The sequence below is a fragment of the Dermacentor albipictus genome, chromosome 6 (genome assembly GCF_038994185.2).
Source record: "Dermacentor albipictus isolate Rhodes 1998 colony chromosome 6, USDA_Dalb.pri_finalv2, whole genome shotgun sequence".
NCBI lineage: Eukaryota > Metazoa > Arthropoda > Arachnida > Ixodida > Ixodidae > Dermacentor > Dermacentor albipictus.
In genome coordinates this window covers 81,421,513-81,446,913 of record NC_091826.1, presented here as the reverse complement: position 1 = coordinate 81,446,913, position 25,401 = coordinate 81,421,513, and the positions used below count along the sequence as shown (strand labels likewise).

At 45.1% G+C, this 25,401-nt stretch overlaps 1 long non-coding RNA gene and 1 pseudogene across 1 annotated transcript; one reads left to right on the top strand and one right to left on the bottom strand.

The window, feature by feature from the left end:
* The first annotated feature begins 3,181 nt into the window (after positions 1–3,181).
* Positions 3,182–4,137, top strand: LOC139047142 (uncharacterized). The gene is made up of 3 exons (XR_011507067.1): positions 3,182–3,245; positions 3,945–3,995; positions 4,066–4,137. It is a non-coding gene; the product is annotated as an uncharacterized lncRNA (long non-coding RNA).
* Positions 4,138–5,943: 1,806 nt separating this feature from the next.
* LOC139047050 (putative nuclease HARBI1) lies at positions 5,944–8,276 on the bottom strand (annotated as a pseudogene).
* Positions 8,277–25,401: the final 17,125 nt, after the last annotated feature.

Sequence of the window (25,401 nt, the reverse complement as noted above, 5' to 3'; positions counted from 1 at the left end):
GCTGGTTGAACTGGCATCATCTCCACTCTTCAGTACGTCTAGGCCTGGGACTCCACTGTTCACGGCCACGTACATGGGTATAAGCAAGACACTCACGCAAATCACGATATAGCTTTTTTCGTTTTGCACTCCACAAATGTGCATTTGAAAAGCGAAAACGCAAAATGGAAACAATCTGCACTATTTACCGAAAGAAACCACGGACTGGTCCTGGCATTATTTCTGTACCTACAAGGAATTCGGGAAGTGATCTTGACAGCCTATACTGGGTCACGGTGCGCAGAATTGGGTCGTTTGTTTCTCGAAAAACGAAGAACCTGTTCACCAGTGGACGCAAAAAGAGGTGCGCCAACCCCAGACCGCCATCCTTCACACGCCGGAAGAGATTATCTCGGCTGCATCGCTCCCAGCTCGATGCCCACACGAAAACAGCAAATACGCGGTGCAGTTTCTGCACATTATTCCGTGAGCACTGCAGGACCTGCATTACGCGCCAGATCTTTGTCACGAGAACCATGTTGCACGCTGTAGTTCTTGCTAACATTAACAAGTGACCAGCGTTCAATTGGTCGGCTTTTTCTGTTACTTCTTTTGTTCGACCCTTTCAGTATTCGCTACTGTTCTTGTAGGCATCAAGGGGTGCGCCAAGGTATTTAATTGGCGTCGTGACCCAGTTTACGTTCGAAAAGTGGTCTGGTGTAGACGCCCATCTTCCATGCCAAAACCCAAACATTTTTGCCAGTTAACGAAGCTGTTAGTGACGTTACCAAACTTTCTCACGATACTAACGGTGTTCAGTACACTTTGCTTATCTTTACAGCACATAGCCACATCGTCAACGTATGCCAATAGCTTCACCTCTGCTGATTGAAGACAAAACCCCTTAATACACTCATTTTCGATGATGGCCTGACAGCGTTTCTATGTAGACGCAAAACAAGAGTGGACTGAGTGGACAACCCTCGCGAACGGAGCGCTTCACGGTAATGGGGGCCCCCAACGTCTGATTAATTATAAGTCTGGTACAGCAGCTCCGGTTCGCCATGGTCACCCCCTCAGTGATTATGTGGCCAAAATTAACGTGTTCAAGGATGGTGAGCAATATCTCATGAGAAACGCAATCAAACAATTTCTCCAAGTCAATCTGGAGGATCGCTACTGTATCACACAAGGCGTCACAACACTCCAGCACACACTTCATCTTATGAATGTTATGGTGTTTTTCACTGGTCGATCTGGAGCAGCCACCTGAATCCTCGAGCGAGCGCTCGGCTTTCACCAATCCGAATCTGCCAGTGGAGCGCACGAACGCTCCGCGGGGATCACACAGGAAGTCTGCGTGCACGTGACACAAAGGGCTTCCGAAAACTATGCCCAACTTCCGCTCAGTACGTTTCCACGGCAACCAAAGCCGCCGTCCCATGTGCCATCCCACGTGCGTAATTTGACCGCGGCCGGCGGCAGCACAGAACACCTGTGCGGCAGTCGTATAGAGTCTGTCATTTTTGGTGTCGCGCCCGCAAGGACTGTGCATGGACAACGTAGGGTTGACGCCTGCAGTGCGCCGGCTGTTGCAGGATCTCCTCAAGGAAGGTGGAAATGAGTGCAACGGTAAGTGGCATTCACTTGAAATGGATCATAACATCAAATTCCGCGTGACATTCAAGGCTAATAATTTAAAGAGCTGGTCTAAGTGCACCTCATGGCAGGAGAAATGAGCGCAGGCAAAATATCGGAGCATTTTAAACCGCATTTTTGCCCCCTTAATTCATGCTCCGGCAACATGCAGTGTGGTCGTGATTCCGGAAAATTTCCGGTCATGCATTTTATAGTAAAGTTACCCAACGAAAAAGTGTTGTCGCTTAGTATATTAAGAGCACGTGTTGTTCTTGAAGCGTTCTGTTCTGAAGCATGAAGCGTATGCTCAGATATAAATAATGTACTTCAGGCGTCGAGCTCGCGTATGCAGCTTTCTTGTTATATTTAACAGCACATTTCACTTGTCAAACATTCTAAATATGAAGCAAAATTCATGCCAGCTGGAGAGATACATTTATAGGATATTGTAAATTGTGCTGCTTAGAGGGATTTACCGGCAACGGAAGCCTTTCGCACATACGTAAAAACAAAAACGGTCTACAGTGGTCAGGTATCAGCCTATGTAGGTATCCCACTGTTTTATATGCTACAGACGCGCATTGTCGTGTATTTCGCAATGCGCAGCTTATGTCGAGTTTACCCTCTTTATAAAAAAGCATGGCGAGCTTCGTGCGATCCCACAAGTTTTTTTTTTTTTTAGCAGACCTTGTTGCTTTCAATTCTGCCCGTGAGATTTTATTCTTGTTTTATGCTTTCTGTACATGAAGGTGCTACCGATGGCGACGCCGACGCTACGACCACTGAAGAACACAGTGGATCTTCAATAAATGGCAAGTTGTTCTGCTCTCAACAAAAATCTGGACAGAACTACTTTCTACGGCGAGCTCTGTTAACCTTTTCTTTCACCGAGAGTCCGCGCATTGTAACATTCTCCTTTCACTATAAAAACCCTCACCACCCGGCGCGCCTGCTCTCCCTCTTTGTTACAAAAATAAGAAACAAAGGGTCCGTCTCCTTTACCACTGCTTTATAAGTCTTTATTTATTTTTCTGTGGCTTTGGGGATGAAATACCAAGTTTAAGTGTCTATTTTACTAAGTTTAGGTGTTAGGTGTTCATTTCACTAAACTAGAACATTACTGTTTTTATGCTAGCTCCTTGACCTTCTCAAGTGCTAATTAAAACACAGGAAACAATGTGCAAGAATTTCAGAACACACTCAAGAACTGCTCAATTTAGGAGCAGGCATCCCCCAGAGGAGCACTTGAGTTAACACACTCAGTGCGTTAACTCATATATGAACAATGTATTCAAAATATGTACAGCCAAATACATTAGTGGCAGGGGCTTTTGCGAACACACTAGAAAAACGTTTTTTTTTTCTTCTTTGCCATTGTTGTAACATTTGTACTATTTCTTTCGTAAAGAACAAATGCTCAATTAAACTAATGATGGACAAAAATAAGGGAGGCAATGTCTGAATAACCAACATTTAAAGATCATGCCTGAAGAATATACGTGCACTGCCAAGCCTACCTTAATGGTTCATTTACATTACTGCTTTTGAACTATCAAACACAGGTTCAGCTGCATCCATTGGTGTACCTGCAAGTGGGGCTGGCCAGTTAAGAAAGGCTGCTGCACGTGGTAAGTATGCTTTCAATACAATCACCATTGGCTCTAATGGAAGCGGAGAGGGGGGCAGAGCTTACGGTTGTTTTCCAGAAGAGACCCTTTATTATGCGACGTTTCTAAATTTACACCCAAACAAGTTCCTTAGCTTCGAAAAACACTTTTACGAGGTTGCAAACGAAATGCAGACTGTGTGAATTTTTTTTCCATCTGCTAATTGCTGTAGGGGTATACCCACCATCATTCGTAGGATACAGCTCCAAAGCAAGTGTGGATACAGCAAAACTCGCTCCAGGCTTGGAATAAGCAGTCTACTGCTCAGAATAGGCTGCCCCATTGACCAAAGGCTAACCTTTATTTCTTCTCGAAAACAGAATTTTTTCTCCCACAAAACCAGTCTGTGGTATCGCCACTGATCATTCTCTATAAGTGAAATGCTTTGTGCAAGTAAATGGCAGCCAAGAACAGTATGTAGCTGATCTGGTTTCAGACATAGAAAATTTTCCAATATTATGAACAGTTGAAACTTGTACTTGGTTTAGAGTGATTCAGTTTGCTCCTGTTAGAACAACATTCTCTAAACTGGATCCCCAACTTTTTGCAAGTGCATCTAATAGGACATTACTATATGTACTGTATCTTGTGTTACATTTACATGGATGCTTGTACAGACACACATATACACAATCTTCCTGCATTGCTTTTTTCTCTTAGGTGCAACTCAAACTTCATTGCTGAAGCAATTATGCCCTTTACCTTAACAAGGTTAGTGCTGGGCACAGCAAGTGAAATGGTTATGAATGATTAAAATTTATTTTGCTGTTGTACATTCGAGCTCCGGGGTGCGAGTGGACAAGCGGGGAGACAAAGCTGCTGCTTGATTTGTATAGCACTTATTTTCCTCAAGTGGGCCCTTTAAAAAAATTCAGAAACAAAAAAGCCATGTTCTAAAAAAATTGCAGTAGAGCTGCAACGCAGAACTGGTACAATCAAGACTGGAGAGCAGTGCTGCACGAGCCACAAAACAATGCTAAAGAGGAAAAATGTAGCAGCCGTGGAAAATAACACATCTGGCAATTCTCCAGCTGATGTCCCCTATGAAGATGAGCTGGAGAAGATCAGGTGGCTCGACGACAGCCTGGAACCAGAGATAGTGAGGGATGCGAGCGGTGTGGTGTCAAGAAAGACACACTCACAGTTGCCAGCATCAGAATCCGTCCGCCATAGCACGTCTAGCTCTTCAAGTTCTACTTGTAGTGCCACAGAGACTGCAGCTTGTTCCCTTGAGCAGGAGCAGCAGCTAAGAGACGACGGCAGAAAAAATCGCCCGAGTACAGCCCGGATGCTACAAATGACTGCATTTTTGGAAAAAGTCGAAGAAATTGAAGAGCGCAGGGCAAAGAGAAGAGCTGAAAGAGACATAAAAAAAGAAGAAAGGCGACTTGAAAAGATGCAGAGGCGGGATCAAATGCATGCAGAAAAGATTAGCCTTCTGCGTGAAGCTTTTGGCTTAGACCACAATGATTAAAATGCAATAAAAACATGTTTATTGCAAAGATGGTGCTCCTTGACATTACTAAGAGTATTGGACACATTCCTTGAAGAAAATAAAGCAGTCACACTTTGACAACGCATAACATTGCACATACATGTACATAGCACCACTTTCCCCCCTCTGAACATTGTATTGACAATGTAAGAAAAATCAGTTACACAAAGATTGTCGAGTAACATTTTTGTTACTGACTCTTTGCTTTAATTATTTTAGGTGCTTTCGCTTTATGTAATTACGTTTCATAAATAGCAGCTGCAAAAGTGTTCTTTCTTAATAGAATACAAAGTTTATTCCTCTTGCGCAGTACAAAGCAGTACAGGGAAGAGGGGACACTAGGCAAAAAGCTGCTAAAGGCAGCTGAGAGAGCACCCAGTGTTCCAGGTACACATGAACAGCAATGGGTTGGTATATACAAGATTTGCATGCAACATTTCTCAACGGAAAATCAATATATGGTGCATTCATACACTACAAAAGAGAAACCAATACATAATGTCAACCTAAACATTTTACAATATAATAATTGATGCCTATTTACAATGTAGGAGGGGTTTCAAAATCCAAAAGCATGGATGACAGCTGATTTCAGGATGTATCTTCTAAACATACATTATTTTCAGCAAATATGTTGAGATAATGAGACACATGTATGATAAAGATTGTCTGCGATATAAGGTGTGGCAAAAAAGGTAGATGACAAGGCCAGCGATGTCGTACATTGCGGGGAGGGGTATAATGATTGGGGTTAAACTCTGTCGGTATAGGTTCATTACTTGATATAATTGCATTTTTGTACATATACAATAAACTGAATGGATACAAAGCATTAATGCTGAGAATACCAAACTGTTTAAAGTACAGATAACTATGGGATTTCCACAGTAGATTTGCAATTAACTTGATTGCCCGTTTCATGTTCTAACTGTTAGGTCATGGTCACGCAACTACTTTTCTCATCCCTGTGGAAGCTAACTAATTCAGATGTTTGGTGCAAGCAGCATGTTGCAGAGCACGAGCCTGTGGCACATGCCAGTTTTCATAAATTATTTTTCATACATTACTTGATTACTTATGATTTCATTGCATTACAATATTTACATGACATATTCACATTATCCCTTATATCATACACAAGAAGCTACAGTTTGCATTTCCTGCTCAAATGTACATTGCTTGAAGCAAGCATTCCCGCGTCGCTTCCCCTTGTCGACGCAGTGCAGCTTCACTTGATGTCAGGGGGCCGCAGTTCTGGCTGTCGTCATCTGGTGGTGCTTGCCAGTCCCATGCTGAGCTTGCGTCGTCACTATATGGTGGCACATCGACATCACCACAACTAATGCACAGGTTGTGCAAAACACAACAAGCAATGATGAACTTGTTCATCTTATCAACAAAAAAAAATCCAAGTGCAGCAGCTGGCGGAACCTGCCCTTGAGGTCCCCGAAGGCATTCTCAATTTTGACCCTCGTTGCCGAAAATTTCAGGTTAAAGGCTCGTTGTCTTGAATTTAAACGTCCATAGTCACGAAATTGTGTGATGAGATAATTCCGAAGTGGATAAGCAGCATCCCCAAGAACATGGAACTTCCCAGAGCAACAAATGCTAGGCAACCGCTCGGCAATCCTAGACTTTCTGAAGATCCTTGAATCATGGATTTTACTTGGATTGCCAATTGTGACGTCCAGAAACCTCTTCGTGTAGTCGCACACAGCTTGCAGAGTCAACGACGGGTAGTTGTGCCTGTTTACATATGTAGAGCGCACCTTCTTGGCAGGACATCGTACGCTTACATAGGAGCCATCGATACATCCAATAGTATTGGGCACACCCGACACCTGCAATATTAAGAGAAATTTAGGAACATCTGTGACAGATATTTAAAATTTAAGCATCTTAACTGAATGAATGTGCTTCTCTTGAATGACTAGCCATATCACCTAAATGGGGAATGAGTTTAATAGGGCTGGGTTTACTTATGACGATATAAGCCCAACTCATGTCAAGATATATAAAGGGAAAGCATGATGGCACAGACTATTGTTGCTAAATAGAGTGCATTGCATGAAAGAGTGAAATATCAATAAAATTCTTACTTGCTCAAAGTCTGCCGACAGCTGATTGAGGTCTTCTGGGAACATTATAAGTTCTTTGGCGATGTCCACTAGATAATCAAGCATCCGCTCAACAATCCTGAACGCCGTAGCATCCCCGATGCCGAATCGACTGGCCACATCCCTCAGACACGCCTTGTTTGCAGCGAACCTGAAAAAGTATACAAATTTTATGAACAATCTTTGTAAGCTAAAAGTAAAAAGTAATACCAGATAAAAGTAATACCTTTAATAAAATGCTAACCATCCAAATAATGGTATTCCCTTTAATCTCTTCAGGTGCTATGTACGACAATAGAGCTTGCAAGCTTTGTGCCTCAAAAGTAGGAATATTAGCCATGTATACAATGTGTTGCTCACTCCTTACAACTTTTTGAACGGACAAAGGGGTGAAAGCCTGGCTACTACAGGCTGCTTTTATCGCTATCCCTATGATATATGTACAAGTGTGTGCACAAACGTCATTAAAACTTTCATCCTTCAACATCAGTAATCAAAATGTGCAAGATAGACTGCTGGCTAGTTTGTAAAAGCTACATTGTGTATAAAAACCGCCCTTGCGTTCCGTGGTTTTCTTCATCATTTACACCCATCAGTGTGTATGTGTTGCATGCAACCAGTGGACCTTATACTGGACATTTATGCACTGTCAGCAATCCTCACATGCAATAAAGAGAGACAGAAACAGGATTTCTGCGTGAAATTGGCATTTCAAACGAGTAAACATTTAAAGTTTGGAATGACCTCGGAAATCAAAAATACTACCGCTCGATATAAACGCGCACCTTGTGCGTTTTGATCGCGCCGCCGTGAAAAAACGAACACCAAGGAATTGCATTATATTTCACTACTTCAAGAAAGCATGACGTAAGGTTAAGTAAACAGGCGCACAATACTTAACACAGCCCGATGACTTACCAAAGGAATATCAGAACGTGCTCTTCAGCGGTTTTCGAAGGGGACCCGCCACGATCACTACGTAGATAGAACTCGGAGTCCTCAAACCTCCTTATCAGGTCCTCCGCTACACTTCTAGAAACTCTGAAGTTCCTGCGAAACTGCAAATAAGCAAAACATTCTAGAAACTCTGAAGTTCCTGCGAAACTGCAAACAAGCAAACATTTAAAATACAATAACGAGACACCTGCACTATTAATGTGGTGCTATGCTTACCTCCTCATCCGAGTATAGCCGCACAACTTCCTCAACGAATCCGACAATCCTAGGATATTTGCGCGGTGGTTCTGAGAATGCCTCTGAAAAGAAAGCTTCGTAGAGTACTTGCGTCATCTCGCCATCGCTGTCGCCCGAGCTCGAAGAGCTGCTACTCGAACTCTCATCGCTAAACGCGAGCTCTATAGCAGCACCGAACGCAGCCATTTTGCGAAGCAACACAATGTTGTGCGTACCGACCGGGTAGCGATTTTGCTTGAAGACGGAAGTGACGCCATGTGGCGCGTTCTATTTCCGCCCGAATCCGCGTCTCAGCGGCGGAGCAAGTGAGAGCGATCCGGCGCGAAGCGAGTTGATCCGAAACGACCAGTGGAGCGCGCGAATCCGCTCCAGATCGACCAGTGAAATTCGGATTCGTTGCCGCGGAGCAAAAAATCTTGCTCCGAATCGACCAGTGAAAAACGCCATTAGTAAAAATGGTTATGCCGCGAATGCCCCACGTCTGGTGTGGGCCGGCTAGTTCCTTAATAACTGACTGCACACGCCGTGCCAGCACCTTCAACAATAATTTGTAGTCACACTTAGTAAGCACTATGGGTTTGTAGGAGGAAAGTTGTTTGAGCTTTTCGGTCTCTTCTGTTTTCGGTATTAGTAATGTATGGGACTGGACAAAGGACAGTGGAAATGTTTTCAGTTCGAAGACTTTGTCGAAAACTGCAGCTAAAATAGGAGCTAGGTGGCCTTTAAACGATTTGTACCAAGCGGCACAAAGACCATCTGGACCTGGTGACTTGCCAGGGTTCAGGTCTTCGATGGCCTTCATCACTTCATGTTCTGTTATTGGTCGTTCTAACGTTTCTTTAACATCGCTCGACAGTTGTGGCATTCGCTGCAAAAATAGATGCTTGAAATCATGCATGTTGACATGCCAGAATGCAAAAAGGTTTTGGTAATGTTCAAAGAACGCACGCCTTATGTTATTGTTATCGGTTAATACCACCCTTTCATATTCAATGGCCTCAATCTGCTTACGTCTGGAATGTTTTTTTTTTCTAGTCCGTGCTCTCTTCGTTGGCGCTTCCCCGCATGTTAGTCTATCTGCTCTAGCGCGCACCAGTGCGCCTCGATAGCGCTCTTCGTCGAACACTTCGAGCTTTTTCTTAACAGCGCGCATATCGTCTTGATAAGCGCCCGGTTGCTTGCATTCCAGCGTCGCCAATTTTTCCAGCGATGTTTTTCAATCCTGTTTTCTGGCCTTCTCTTCATACTGCTGTACGCTACTTCTTTGACTTTCTTACATTTTTATTGTTTGCTTCAGCAGCTCCCATTCCTCGCGAAACCTCCCAAAACTGCCTTTTCCAAAAGAATTAACAGCAGTCACTACGTTTTCGTTAAATGTTTCATCCCGTAGCAGCTCAGCATTCATTTTCCACAGTTCCCAGACGAATTCCTTACGGTTTCCTTTATTTTTTTTGTGCAGCACACCATGCATTTTACTAGGCAGTGGACAGAAAAGGGTACAGCAGTAACTACACAATACTGGCATTTTTCTGCTAAATCATATGAAAGATAGATACGGTCTAATCGTGCGTGACTTGTGCCCTGAAAGTGAGTGTACATCACGTCTCGGTCATCCCGAAAGCACTCAGCGACATCTTCTAATTCGAATTCTTGTATATTGTGCGCCAGGATATCTCTGCTTTTATCATAAACTACGCGTCGCGTAGACCTAACCTCGGCGTTCAATACACAGTTGAAATCCCCTACACAGACTATCATTTTGTGCACATAGAAATGAGGCTTTAAACTCGAAAAGAAATTTGCCTTCTCTTGAAGAGTATTAGGCGCATAAATGCAAATCACGCGCCATTGGACATTGCAATAGCTGAAGCCACAGACGACAAGTCGACCAGAAGTGCACGAGAAGTAATCCTCTATGACAAGACCAGGAAGCTCCCTCACGAAAACCCGCCGTGGTTGCTCAGTAGCTATGGTGTTGGGCTGCTGAGCACGAGGTCGCGGGATCGCATCCCGGCCATGGCGGCCGCATTTCAATGGGGGTGAAATGCGAAATCACCCGTGTACATAGATTTAGGTGCACGTTAAAGAACCCCCGGTGGTCTAAATTTCCGGAGTCCCCCACTACGGCGTGCCTCATAATCAGAAAGTGGTGTTGGCACGTAAAGCCACATAATTTAATTTAATTTTTCCTCACGAACAGCACACACCCTGCCATAGTCCCTAAGGCGTGGCTCACTACCATGTAGTAGTTATTCGTGAAGCTTTGAACCATGCTCCCTGTCTCCTCCTCACCGTCTACCTCGGTTTCTTGCACGGCTAAAACGTCGAAGTCGTGCTCCGCTCATCATCATCATCATCATCAGCCTGGTTACGCCCACTGCAGGGCAAAGACCTCTCCCATATTTCTCCAACAACCCCGGTCATGTACTAATTGTGGCCACGCCGTCCCTGCAAACTTCTTAATCTCATCCGCCCACCTAACTTTCTGCCGCCCCCTGCTACGCTTCCCTTCCCTTGGGATCCAGTCCGTAACCCTTAATGACCATCGGTTATCTTCCATCCTCATTACATGCCCTGCCCATGCCCATTTCTTTTTCTTGATTTCAACTAAGATGTCATTAACTCGCGTTTGTTCCCTGACCCAATCTGCTCTTTTCTTATCCCTTAACGTTACACCTATCATTCTTCTTTCCATAGCTCGTTGCGTCGTCCTCAATTTGAGTAGAACTCTTTTCGTAAGCCTCCAGGTTTCTGCCCCATAGGTGAGTACTGGTAAGACACAGCTATTATATACTTTTCTCTTGAGGGATAATGGCAACCTGCTGTTCATGATCTGAGAATGCCTTCCAAACGCACCCCAGCCCATTCTTATTCTCCTGATTATTTCCGTCTCATGATCCGGATCCGCCGTCACTACCTGCCCCAAGTAGGTGTATTCCCTTACGACTTCCAGTGCCTCGCTGCCTATTGTAAATTGCTGTTCTCTTCCGAGACTGTTAAACATTACTTTAGTTTTCTGCAGATTAATTTTTAGACCCACTCTTCTGCTTTGCCTCTCCAGGTCAGTGAGCATGCATTCCAATTGGTCCCCTGAGTTACTAAGCAAGGCAATATCATCAGCGAATCGCAAGTTACTGAGGTACTCTCCATTAACTTTTATCCCCAATTCTTCCCACTCCAGGCCTCTGAATACCTCCTGTAAACATGCTGTGAATAGCATTGGAGATATCGTATCTCCCTGCCTGACGCCTTTCTTTATAGGGATTTTGTTGCTTTCTTTGTGGAGGACTACGGTGGCTGTGGAGCCACTATAGATATCTTCCAGTATTTTTACATATGGTTCGTCTACACCCTGATTCCGTAATGCCTCCATGACTGCTGAGGTTTCGACAGAATCAAACGCTTTCTCGTAATCAATGAAAGCTATATATAAGGGTTCGTTATATTCCGCACATTTCTCTATCACCTGATTGATAGTGTGAATATGATCTATTGTTGAGTAGCCTTTACGGAATCCTGCCTGGTCCTTTGCTTGACAGAAGTCTAAGGTATTCCTGATTCTATTTGCGATTACCTTAGTAAATAGTTTGTAGGCAACGGACAGTAAGCTGATCGGTCTATAATTTTTCAAGTCTTTGGCATCTCCTTTCTTATGAATTAGGATTATGTTAGCGTTCTTCCAAGATTCCGGTACGCTCGAGGTCATGAGGCATTGCGTATACAGGGTGGCCAGTTTCTCTAGAACAATCTGTCCACCATCCTTCAACAAATCTGCTGTTACCTGATCCTCCCCAGCTGCCTTCCCCCTTTGCATATCTCCCAAGGCTTTCTTTACTTCTTCCGGCGTTACCTTTGGGATTTCGAATTCCTCTAGACTATTTTCCCTTCCATTATCGTCGTGGGTGCCACTGGTACTGTATAAATCTCTATAGAACTCCTCAGCCACTTGAACTATCTCATCCATATTGGTAATGATATTGCCGGCTTTGTCTCTTAACGCATACATCTGATTCTTGCCGATTCCTAGTTTCTTCTTCACTGTTTTTAGGCTTCCTCCGTTCCTGAGAGCATGTTCAATTCTATCCATATTATACTTCCTTATGTCAGCTGTCTTACGCTTGTTGATTAACTTCGAAAGTTCTGCCAGTTCTATTCTAGCTGTAGGGTTAGAGGCTTTCATACATTGGCGTTTCTTGATCAGATCTTTCGTCTCCTGCGATAGTTTGCTGGTATCCTGCCTAATGGAGTTACCACCGACTTCCATTGCACATTCCTTAATGATGCCCACAAGATTGTCGTTCATTGTTTCAACACTAAGGCCCTCTTCATGAGTTAAAGCTGAATACCTGTTCTGTAGCTTGATCTGGAATTCTTCTATTTTCCCTCTTACCGCTAACTCATTAATTGGCTTCTTATGTACTAGTTCTTATTGTTCTAGTTATGTACTAGTTCTTATGTACGCTCCGCTAGTAGTCTCTAAACCTGACTGTTTCCTTTTGGCGGCCAGACGTCGAACGTATAACGTGTCGCGGCTAATCGATGGGTTGGTAGCCATTACTGATGTAAACCGGAGGGGAGAAGGCGCGGAGCATGATGCTCACCTTAACGTCTAGCTGACCGCTAGACACCTCCGTGGCCATCCGGTGGCCGTCGCACGGGTTCTTCTTTGGTCGGGTTCACTGTGGGCCTACGGTCAGCCTCCATGTTCGGCCTAAGCTTGAGTGGAGTGCCTTAAGGAATGCGTAATAGCGGCCGGTGGCTCGGAGTCACCGCCGGCCGTTCCGTAGACTTTCTTCTCCTGTTGCAGGGACCTCTTGACCGGTGCCGAAACACCTTCGACGCGGGCGCAGGCAGGGGTGGCGTTGAAGTCTTGCTCTGCCTGCTTAGCATCCGTAGCTCGCTGGTGGCTCTCATTTTCTTGCAGGGCCGTCCTCAGGCTATCGAGTGTAGCTGCTGGCTCCTTGGGGGGGAGGGACGTTGTTCCGTCCTCCTTTGGTTGGCATGGTCGTCCCGCTAGTTTCTGCCTCCAGGTTGCCGTTTCCAGCTCCCTTGGCGGCTTCCTCCGCCTCGGTCACGTCCATCACATGGTCTAATGTCGACGACTCGCCCTGCACCGAACCCGCGGCTACTGCGATGACCGCACACAGACCGCGTCGTAGTGTCCAAAAAACCTGCACCGGGAGCAACGGGGAACCGTACATTCTCGACGAACGTGGCCAGAGCCCCGGCAGCGCAGACACTGAGTTGGACGACCTGGGGCTACCACCAGCGCCACCTCGCCGGCGAAACGAATCTGGTGGGGCAGGTCATCAACCTTCATCCCAGTTTTGAGCTGCAGCAGCACCGCTCGGGTTGCTGAGCCCTTGTCGGAAACGCCATCCATTCGCCAGCGCTCGCGGATCACTTCGGTCACTTTGCCAAAGGAGGCCAGCGCGGTCTTTACGTCTTCGTCATCCACCCCATGCCGAAGCCAGTGGATACGAAGCTTCACCTGTTGTTCCTTGGGGTCGATGACCAGGCAGTGACGCCCCTTAACCTGCAACTCCTATAGTGCCGCCAGCTTTTGAGCAGCCGCGGGTGTCTTCATCGTTACCGCCCATACAAGGTTAATCTGGTACGCTCCAAGCGCGACGACACCAGAGAGCATACGAACAGCTTGAAGTGCGTCCCGGAAATCTTCTAAATCTGGCAATTCTTATCATCCTCCGTCGAAAACCTGTTGCCGTGGCTAACAGCCGCATACGCCGCTCCATTGAAGCCCATGATCCTACGATCCGTTTAGCTCGGGAACCGGAAGCAGAATGCCACTAGACACGCCGGGTTCGAGACATGGTCAAGCAGCGCGGCTGTCACTCACTAAGCACTGTAGGTGAACTGGGAGAAGCAAACGAAAAAAAAAAAACTTCTCACCCAGATTTGAACTCGGATTGCTGGATTCAGAGTACTAACGTTACACCATGAGACCGCACACTTCCGACGCCGAGAATCGAACCCGAGCCGCCTGGGTGAAAGCCAGGTATCCTAACCACTAGACTACACCTGATTTTTCTTCTTTATTCCGCGTGTTTGCAGCACAAACCAAGTACACGTTTAAATGCTCGCATATGTTAACCATACTTTGGCTAACACTGAATAATAAAATCGCTTCAGCTTGATCAAATGATTGAGTATAGACACCCACTCAGGACGCTCACTCTGGCCAGGATATATTTCCCGTATATACGCGACACTCTCGATGAAGTTGATTGTCGCCAGACGGGTATCGACAGTATCGACCCTGGGCAAGCACCAGTTCTACTCCAGGTGGGATGTATCCTCTATTCTATGGCCCTATGGCTTGCACTGCCTCATTGGCCCTGGCAACGAGGTATCGTTGTGGTTCCAGGCCCTCGGAGACGAACTTAGCCTCCCAGGTTTGGATGAGAAAAAATTTTGAATAGGTTCCATCTCTTTAAAAATATAATAAAATTGTTCATGTGTGTATATTTAAATAGAGCGAGCAGCGAAACACCAGAAGAAGAGTCTATCTAAAGCGGAATATGTAGACAGAAAGTCAAGGCCTAGTATGAGGTCACGAGGGCCCCGGTGCTCTAGGACATAAAATAAAACAGAAGTATGATGTCCGGCGACACTCACGCGAGCCGGACACATGCCAATAACGGCTGGTGTTGCACCGTCGGTGAATTGGACCACAGGCGAAGAGGCAGGAGTGAGCACTTTCTTGAGACGATTCAGAAGCTGTGCATTCACTACAGATACGTGCGCGCCAGTCTGAATTACAGCCGAAGCAGGTACACGGTCCACGTTCACTTTAATGAGGTTTCGGTGTGTGGCCAAGGTCAGAAGAGGATTTGAGCGTCGGGTCGGTTTGGAAGCAATATTGTGTATGTGCATGCTGTTTAAAGTGGAAATATAAAACAATGTTGAAGTGAGAAAACACGAAAGAGCCAGCCACCGTTAGTGTGTGTGTGTGAAACCTTTTATTGTACTGAGGTCCGGAGGTTCGACTTCTCAAGCCAAGGCGGGCCGCTCCCACGTTGGCACGGTCAGGCCAAGCCTTTCAGCGACATCATGGGCCCTCTGGACTGCCCCTAGTTGGTCCTGAAACAATGGGCTTTGAATCCTTTTCTCCCACTGTGTCCATTCTTCAACGAGGTTGGGGAGAGTCGCGGGACACCCCGCCAGCATATATCTGATTCCATTGATGCCATTACAATCATTGCATTCCATCTTAATCTCCCTCACCGTTAGTGCTTCTTATTCGCTTGTCCTCCTATTGGTAGGATTCGCAGAAATGAAGCGAAAGCAGAGATTAAAAGCTTGCACCAATTATGATGCAGTGAGCTATCAGCCACAATAAAATTTTAAGTGAAAAGATCGAAGCAATACAAAAGAAACCTCAATTGATGTGGGTGACGAAACTCTGGCAATGACGTTTTAGGTGCGTGTGCTCGGGAGAGGGTGGTTGATTCGGCACTGCCGTTAGGTGGGGGGGCCGGAGCCCCCCGTCCCCATGGTCGACGCCTATGACCCCTCTCGGTAGATGGCTTCTGAAGGCAGTGCTGACTGACCAGGAGGAACACAACACTGTAATATTACAGAGAGATTGAAACTAAAATGGACAGAATCATGGGAGTGACATTTATCGCCAACCAGTTTTGTTTCTTTGCATGAACATGAATAAGGATTAAGGTGACATCGGCCGTGTTTTAGTGCAACAGTGAGGGCTCCTCAAATCGCCGAAGCTAAGCAGCGTTGATCTGAGCTAGTACATGAGATGGAAACAACCTCCAGGAACGCCGACGGGTGATAGCACCGCCTCCCGCACAATAGTTCGAATGTCCGCTTTGAGAGATACAGTTACGGTAATGACAACGAGAGTTGTCCCCTTCCCACACAATTGTAACAATTCCTCATCACCAAGAATGCACCAAAAACCTCAAGGAAGAGGAGCAGAAGCTATCCACACAAAGATCGGGGTAAGTGGACGACACCGCCAGATAGCGCCCCTACACTCTGTCGACGGTGTGCTTCAATTCTCGCGTGCGCGGGACTTTGCCTTCTCCCCTTTCGAAGGACCTGCGTTTCCTGTAGTCCCACGAGCCGGCCGAATGGTTTTGGGCACTGGTCGGCACGTGGAACCACGCGGACAAAGCCGTTCCAACTTTAGTCATCAATGTGTGAGTTGCTCGGGCACCAAGCTTCAGATGTGATAAAAACGGAGAATTTTCTGTCTGTACTACCCACGGGCGAAGCGCAGAGGGCAGCACTCACGTGATTAAATAGAGATTGCGAAATCTTTACTAACCGAATTACAGGCTGGTTGTAACAACTGATGACGGTACTGACAGCACTATAGTGTTTCCTTTATTCTGTCGGTGTCTGCGGATGCGGTACTCTCATGTATGAAACTGCATGTCACTTGGTGACCCATGCAAGTCGGAACAAATTTTTCAACCCACACGCCATTGTTTTTAAATTTGAGGCTCCAGGTACGTTCAATCATGTTTCTTGTTCCCCAATAAGATGCATATATTTATTGTTCTTTCGCATAGAATTAGAACAACTTCAGAAAACCTTGGTTTTTGGGCACTCCCTTTGCCAGGCGTCTGAAATCCTTGGTACCTACAATCTCTCTTGTCAGAAATTCCCCGAAAAAAAACGAGACAGCACCTTGTTTCAAGGAGAATAATGAAATCGGAACGTAAGCGTGCCACCTGGGGCGTAGGACACAATGGCTGCATGATCCTGTCCCAACTGTCACCACCTTAGAAAATGTGATGGTTTGGGTTAGTTGGTCCTCCATGTTAGTCTCTGTGGTACAGCGCGAAGTGGGACAGGCGCGAAGCGCTTGTCCTCGCTTTTCCTGTGTTCCCCGTCCCGCTTCGCGCTGTAACACACTGCCTGGAATGTCACCACCTGCCCATCCACCTACTCCCCACATCCCCACCCCTTTTGCTCTCTAATGATCCCTCGCCATCTCGGCCACATGGGAGAACGCGTCGATTCTGCATTCGCGACCGAGAGCACCCTTGTTCGGTCGGGTGCCATTCTCGCTGTTTTATGGAAACTGCCAGTTCCTCCGCAAGCTGAGAGGACGTGAAGAGCGCCGGCATCCAAGGAATGCTCTCACTCCGCACCTTTGAGATAGCAGTGGTCAGCGTTACAAAATATCTTAGCTACGGTGCAGACACTTATTTTTTCTTAGCCTATATGTATATATGTATATATATATATATATATATATATATATATATATATATATATATATATATATATAAAGGGTGCCCCGCGTAACTTTTATATATATATATATATATATATAAAATATATATATATATATATATATATATATATATATATATTATATTGTAAATATATATATATATATATATATATATATATATATATATAAAGGGTGCCCCGCGTAACTTTAGCAAAAAATATATGCAAATGCCACGTAGCTGGACCGAACCAAAGTGATCTTGTTTACCATCGTATGGATATACTCAGATTATTCTTTCGCCCCTCCTGACTACATAATTCGTCCTAATTTAATTCCTGAAATATTACAATCAGATCAAAAGTGTCAATGGGAAAACTGTGGAGCCACAAGAAAAAACTCCCGGTACAGCTTTCTGTTGCTCAATACGTGCTACGTAAAAGTCTTTTTCCCAGCGTGAAAGGAGACTGCGCTTACACGCAAAGCGCCTCGATCGGCCAGTCGTGCCGCAATTTTGTGCGTATTTACCGGCTTTTTTCACGCTCGGAAAAATACTTATATGCATTCTGTAGTGAGCAACCAAAAGCTACACCAGAAGTACTTCGTGTTCCTCAAATAATGATATTTGAAAAATTTAATGAATAATGAAGACCAATTGGGTCATTAGGGGGAATTACAAAATTTGAGTATCTCTAAGCAACGGCAAACAACATTACACACAAGTCCCAACGGTTCAGTTTATATACTTTATCTGCAAAAAAAAAAACCAGCGAGATAGTGCAAACGAAAATGAGAATACAAGCCTGCGAGTGTACCGACAGTGGCATAAAAAATAGTTTACGACCACAAGCACGCGTAAATTTAGCGGCGCCATGAATACGAACACGTGCGTTGGCTCGCGTCAAAGTCAACGAAGACAACCGTCAAGGACAAATTGCTCGTACATACGTTGGTGCTATAGCAGGAGTGAAAATTTGCGAGTGGATACAGTGGCATTATGAAAAAAAAAACGAAGGAAAGCAAATCAGGTAGGCAGTTTGTGAATAGCCCTCACATCAGGAGGCGCACATTCAGTCGTGTCCACGACTGAATGTGCACATGTACTGTGACCATAGCTTATGGTTAATTCTAAAAGTCGAAAGCCACCTGTACTGTGACCAAAGCCATATCCACTGGAATGTAGGCAGGGCTGACAGGTGAGGGGTCACAGTTGCCAGGAAAATTGTTTTTTTGTACTTCACTGCAACTTTTGTGCGACCTTGAAGACGGCCAATACACCCCCACCTGGTTGTTTCGGACAACTGCACTGTGACCTGCATTGACCTCCGAGTTGAACGAACTGCGTTCCATTGAGGTCTTTGCACAAGTGGTATACCTTGTGTCTGCGGGCAGGCTGCTTTTTTCATATATACGAAGTGCATCCGCGCTTGAAGAGGAAAACAAAATATAAATGTAAAAATTATATGACAAGGTGAACTAATAAGGATTAGAGCAGGGGGAGAAGAATTTCTAATAAATGATGCGGGAACATACATATCATTTCATAAACGTTCTATATAACAGGTCATATATAATCGCTTACGAAATGCATCAGGTAAGCGGGAAAACCCTTCAATGGTGAATCAAATCGTTGTTTCAGCCGCGCAATTAAATGCAAAATTAAAAGAGAAAACGTTGGGAACGCTGACTGCTTGAAATGTGCGTCCGCACATTTTGACATCATACCAACCAAAAGTGATGGGGATACATGTACATCTAAAATAATAAAAAGAGGCCACGAGACTTCCGGTGATTACCCGGGTAAATACGATATACATTTCAATGAGAAGACCACCCACTGGGATTCACATGTTCCAAAACTTCATTGGGCGTCGGAACCCGTGACATTTGGTTTTTCGCGCGCAGCTTGGAATGCTACCGGTCAAGACGCCATCGCTCTTCTCACTGCGTGAAGTCGGGGAAAGACGGCTCGCTCATTGTTTCCTGGTCATCCTATTTTTGAACAGGAGTCTCGTAGAATAGGGCAAGCACAGTACTGTGCCAAACCCGTCGCACCTCACCGCGTGAAGAATGCAAATTTGAAGATATCGCCGTGCGAGCTCCGAAAATAGAAGGACTCGAGGGCAAGTTTTTTGTGCACTTCAACAGCGCTTCCACAGCCGCCTGTCAACAAAACTGGGCACCCAGGAAAATTTCTAAAATCTCACGTTATCTGCAATTCTCCTTGGTACAATTGCACAATAGGCTAAACTGCCGGCTAGCTGTCATGCACTCATAATGTACCGTGCGCTATCTTTCTTTTGTTTCATTTTTTTTCTACCAGCGGCCACAATTTAGTTAGCTCTCGTTGGACTGCATCGATGGCGAGGTTGCAAACACGTGTGTTTGAAGGAATGTGGGTAGGCGCGGCGACTAGACTAAGTCAAACACTGAAATCTGGAGAAAGAATCCATCCGCGTTTTGAAGGATTCCCAATGCTCAGGGGCACCACATTTGACAATTGTTGGAACTTACGTGAAAAAGCTCGATAGTTTTTTTGCACAGATTGTGCCAGGAGCCAAAAATGCCAGCGAGATTTATTACTTATTGGAAATCCTTTGCTTCGAGCACTACGTTGAAAAACTAGTGAGTGCTACTAAATACAAGACATCGAATGGGGCTCTACTAATGTGCAACGCCCGTGTGAATCAGCGTGTAGACGAACAAGACTGTCAATTTTCACGAAGATGACCGGCAGAAAAGTTCGTTATATTCGCAGCACCCTTGTAGATTACTCAATCAACATAACACAATTTTCTCTTTATAGAATTGCCGAGAAGGGCTTGCTGCTTGATCAAATTGCAGAGTCGCAAGTTGAATAGCTTTACCTCTTCTTCAGTGAGGCGTGTGCAAGTAGAGGGATAAATGCCAATAATTCATGAAATATTCATCAGAACACAAAACAATATCGCATAAATGATAAGTGCATCTGTAACGTAGAAAAACACAGAAGTTTGTTGTTCGGCGTTGAAGAGGGAAAATTATATTCATTCGTAAACGTTAATTTTCGTGCCACTATATAATAATGGACTTACAAATTTTATTTCCTTTACGCGCAATATATTTTGAGGAAAGCGTCTATCACTTTTCATTTGAAGGCACAGCAAAATTTTCTTTGTTACGCTGAGTACTTTTGCAGGAAGCGCAGTACGACGGTGACTAGTGCAGCAGAAACACCGTCTTTTGCTCGCAGTCTTTCGAGCGCTGTCAGGTGACGCTTCAGCTTAGGTGATAATACTGTGTCATTGGAAAGCGCAGAAAGCAACCTTTCTAATGAAATGTAATTCTTATCTGTGCAATAACCGCAAACACTGACGAAAATGCCAACCGCCGCAGTGGCACCGCTACCAGGATCCACACTGCTCGACACCTCGAAGGCGGCGCAGCGTCAAACACTTTTGTACCCGTCGCGCTAGCTGCGTGACTCTGGTGTTGCTTCAGGTTGCGGTACCGACCGCATCAGCCACATGTCGACGTATATCGAATGCGAGACCAAAGATGAGTGTTGCAAAGAATTTCTGCCCTTCGCCGGCGAAACTGGATATTTTTTTACGATCCTTGTAATTTTCGTTTAGGTTAACTGCGTACTTCATAATAGACAGGTACATTTCATCGAAGAGACAGAATGTAATCTAAACAAACTCATATGCGTGTCGTCACAATAGCGTATTGCCTCTAATAACGTGGCATAACGTGTACCATGCCCTCTATAAACGCGCGTTATGCACAAGTGCAAACCGTCGCCGGCGACCTGAACATACGTGCAATCATCACTCAAGCAAAAAAAAATTCAAAAGAACACTTTCTTTATTGTCGGACTGCCGCAGGAACTTTAAGGTTGCTTCAGAGGCGTTGATCGTAGCCGAACCAACTTGCAGCTGCAGCAGCCGTTCTCATCTGCCATGTGTCGGATCAAGCAGTCGTCAATCCTGCGCAGAGTTCAAAGTGCTGAACAGCCTTGGACACCGCGATGTCGTCTCTTCCGCAGCGAGTACAGCTCGTGGGCTTGAAACGGCATTCGTATAGGCAGTGGCCCTCTAGATCTTGGAGTTCGACCTTAGACCGGCAGCCAAGCACTCCGTTGACACAGTACACCAATTTGGTGGAGATAGTCGGTGAGCAGGTCGCCTCACCCAGAGCAGGATCGGAGAACCGGACGCCATCCTTGGGACAGAGGCCGTACAGGAACATTATTAGCTCACCGTTGGCCTGGTGCGGCCGGCCGGCGCGGTCGTAGGCGGTATACCAGCACACGAAGCACACGCCGTGGCCGCAGGGAAGCTGCCTGGTCCTGGGAGGAAGAGCGCCGCAGATGGCGCAAAAGCAAGATGCGGGCAAAGGCTCCAAAAATGAGATGCGTCGCATGTCCAAGAAGGGGCACTCGGTAAATCCTTGCAGAACGTATGTAATCGGGGATGGTTGCTTTTTGCACGGGTAGGGAATCTGGAATGTCGGCGAAGGTTCGCTTCCACGATGGGTGTCGTTATGGTCCACAGCAGTTTTCTTTTCCGAGCATCGCACAGAAATTTTCGCCGATGCTGCTTCGATCGCCAATTCTGGAGTCGTGTGGAGGCCTTTACCCTCGAGCACGACGTCGTCGTATGTCGTCTGGACGTCGTTGTGGGATGTGTCAGAAGTCTTCGAAAAAGGCCTTCGAAGCTTCCTTCTGCGCTGATTGCCGGCATCTTTGACAGCTGTTTTTTTCCCCGAGGAATGCGAAGAGCGATTCACCCATGCATCACGAGCCGGACCTTCAGAAGTCGGGCGCGCGTACTCACTTGCGACGACGATCTTGTGGTGTTTGAGCCGTGACATTGGTCGCACCATGACTGGGTGTGTGCTTCAACGTCGACGTGGCGGCGATGGGCTTCAGACGCTCGTCTCAACAGGTCAGAAGCTGCTGGCTGTCACCGTCGTGGCTTCGAAGAGATGCGTTGCGATTCCGGGCTTCGAAGCGTGCACCGATGAAATTATAGCGCAGACAGTGCAGCTGAACTGGCTTTGAAACCACTGCGTGCTTGAACTGGCTCTCAGAGGGCTGCGCTGTCTTTTAAAGCCTCCAAGGTCCTCTGCGCCTCCACTTTCCGAGGAGTAGTGGGAAGGAGAAGGAAAGGGAAGGAGGCGGCTATGGATAGTCGTTGATTGGCTTTCACGACGTGCGATGGGTGGTCCGTAAGTGGTCACGTGGTTGTGCGTTAACGTGCGCGAGTACCAGAAATGGCGAAAGCGAGAGAGGAGAGGGTGAAAATAAACACTTCGGAAATCCGTGAATGTGTGCAAGAAATAAAAGCACGTGTGTCACATTCCGTATACCCTTCTATTTTTAGTTTTTTTCTTCTTAACGCTTTTATGTGTTCTCAGAATAAAAAATATATCCAGTTTTTCTTTTTTTTTCCCGAACGGAAAAGGCATTACAACTCGCCGAATATTTGCTGCGGTGGGTCTTGAGCTCCCGGAGTCCTACACAGCGCCGTAATCTCGGGTGGCTAAACTATCGACTTATAGCGTGCGCTTCAGCCTTGATTTAGCAAAAGTGGAAACACCGGGCTACAACCCTGAAACTACAAAGCTCACGCTGTTTCCGGAAACATTTTGCGGGAAATAAAATGGCGACCGTGTGTGCGCGAGTTTCATGACCCGTTCAGTCTTTAAGTCATTGGCTTTAGGTAATTATGTTTAGGCAGTAAGTTCGCGAGCTGTATTTCACTCTCTCTCCTTGAGAAAACAATTTCATCAATGCAAATATATGACAAAAAAGGGGCGAATGATGGCGTGTCAGTAACACGTGGCTTTTTTTACCGGTAGAAGCTGCAATGAGTTTGGCTTGCATTTACACAAGTTGGTAGTAGTGTCCCTGCTGTCCTTTACTTATTCTACGCGTTCATGAAGTATAATTTTAATGCCATAATTAGCACACAAACTTATGTCTAACACTTTATTAAAGGGTCTCTTTTCTGTGGAGTTGTTGTTGACCTCCCTACGTTTCCAGCTGCTGCTTAATCACTCTTTCTGATTGCACCATATTCAATTTCACTTAGACAATAACAAATCAGCAATCACAATTAACGAGACAAAAATGTTGCAAGCAGCTGACACATCTGAAAAAAAAATCGAAGTAAACATTACGCTACCATGGTGTCGCTAAAAGAAATCAGCAAAGGCTTGGTTCAGAATGATCACATGTTGCTTGCACTTCGCTTGCGCTGAAGAAATGTCTACTTAGAAAAGTATTCCACACGGTCATCGCAATCGATAGACGAGGATTGGAAATTAAAATGCGTTCGCCATGTAATACTTGACCTTCTGCCGGCATAATAATGCGTCAAAGGCATAATGACTGCAGATTTCGGTGCTTCCCAGTTTCAATAGTAACAAAATTGAATTCGGGTGTTTATCGCGAAACCGCAGAGCAATTTAAAATCACACACTAAGCCTTCTCTTCAATGAAAGTTTTTAAGTACGCATGACATCCTCGATCGTCGCAGGAATGATCAAAGACTGAGTTCATATCTCCCAGCTGCTGCGGTGACGTTTCAATCACTTTCAAGTATTCCTTGTTATTACGGAAAAATGTTTTTCCTCTATATTGCGTTCTTTTTGCATTCAGTTAGGCCATTTATAAAAGAGGTCACAATTGCGTGGCCTTGCCCGGAATCACACCTAATTCCAGCCAATCTGTTTATTTCGAACGCTTTCATCAAGTATTTCATTGCCTGCAATTAATACCAACGCTTGAAAGGTTGGCGAGATATATTTCGTTTGACAACTCGAATTACAAATTTATTTATTTATTACAGATAGGTTATTTATACACGCCGAGTTATTCTGATAACCATCGGGAACAGTTGGATCAGTAAGTTACTGCGAAGGCTGTAGTTGACCCTGGAACTTTGATCTACGTTTAATATATGGGAACCTTAGGCAACGTTTCTCCTGTTTGTCTGAAATTTTAAACAAGATGCCTTGTTCAGCTTGCCAAATGTATCGTGGACGCATTGTAGAAGACCCTGGGTGCATGAACAAAAAACGTGCCTAGAGCGTACGTCGTTGGAAACGACAACACCAAGATGCGACTTATCCTTCCTAGTGATAGACCTGCAGCCTCAGTTTTTTGAGTTGTCAACTTCTCTCAAGGCAATTTTTGTAAGCGCAACAATAGGTCTAAGAGATATAGTAACTAGGGATACTGGTTATAACAGTGTGGTTATTATTATAAACACATTCAAGAGCTCCCATCTAAATATTTGTACCTGTTTGTTCGAGTGTATTGTACTTTTGGATGAGATACGGCTGTATATGCTTGCTTTATTCAGTTATGTGGCCATATTTTCTACCTCCGTGAGACCTAAAGTTTGAATGTATAATGTAAATATTTTTACTTCATTGTTGAATGTAAAATTTACATTCTACAGCTACAGCTGTGTGGTTGACATAGCGAATGATTCCCCGGTTTACTAATAACAGAAATTTCAGTATTGCTATGTCTAGTGGTAGCGGCTCGTAGCGCCTGTTTTTGGTTCTGTTAATCTGTCGTTTTTACTTTTTCCTGATACATTTCTTCTATTTTACAACTACTTGGACCAAGGCTGCTGCAAAACGCGACCCTGAATCATATTTTTTGTGTAAATGTGTATTTCTTGTATTTTGTCACTAGCCTAGTCTTCTCATTTACCGTCATACCCAGTTTACCCTTCCTTTATTTATTCTTTAACAAAAATTCTCTAAATTCTTGGTGTATGGTATGTTCCTTCCCTTCCTTCTTATTTCGTGGAGATACGTGGATGCATTTTCTTTCCAACCAGTTCTCAGCTGTACTTTTCACGGAACGCCGATTGCTGGAATTCAGTTTCCTTGCCCAGGTTGCGGTCCCTTACAATGTGGCTCTCACTTACGCAGAAATTCACGGCTGGCTCACAATGCCGAGTTAACAGTGTAATTCCAACCTGCAAGGCACTTGAAGTTCGTCAGCATTGCCCCTTCTGGTGCCGTTTCTCACTGCCAATCTACAGAATTCAAGAGAGATTTTCTGAATAGTTCCAACCTTCCCTG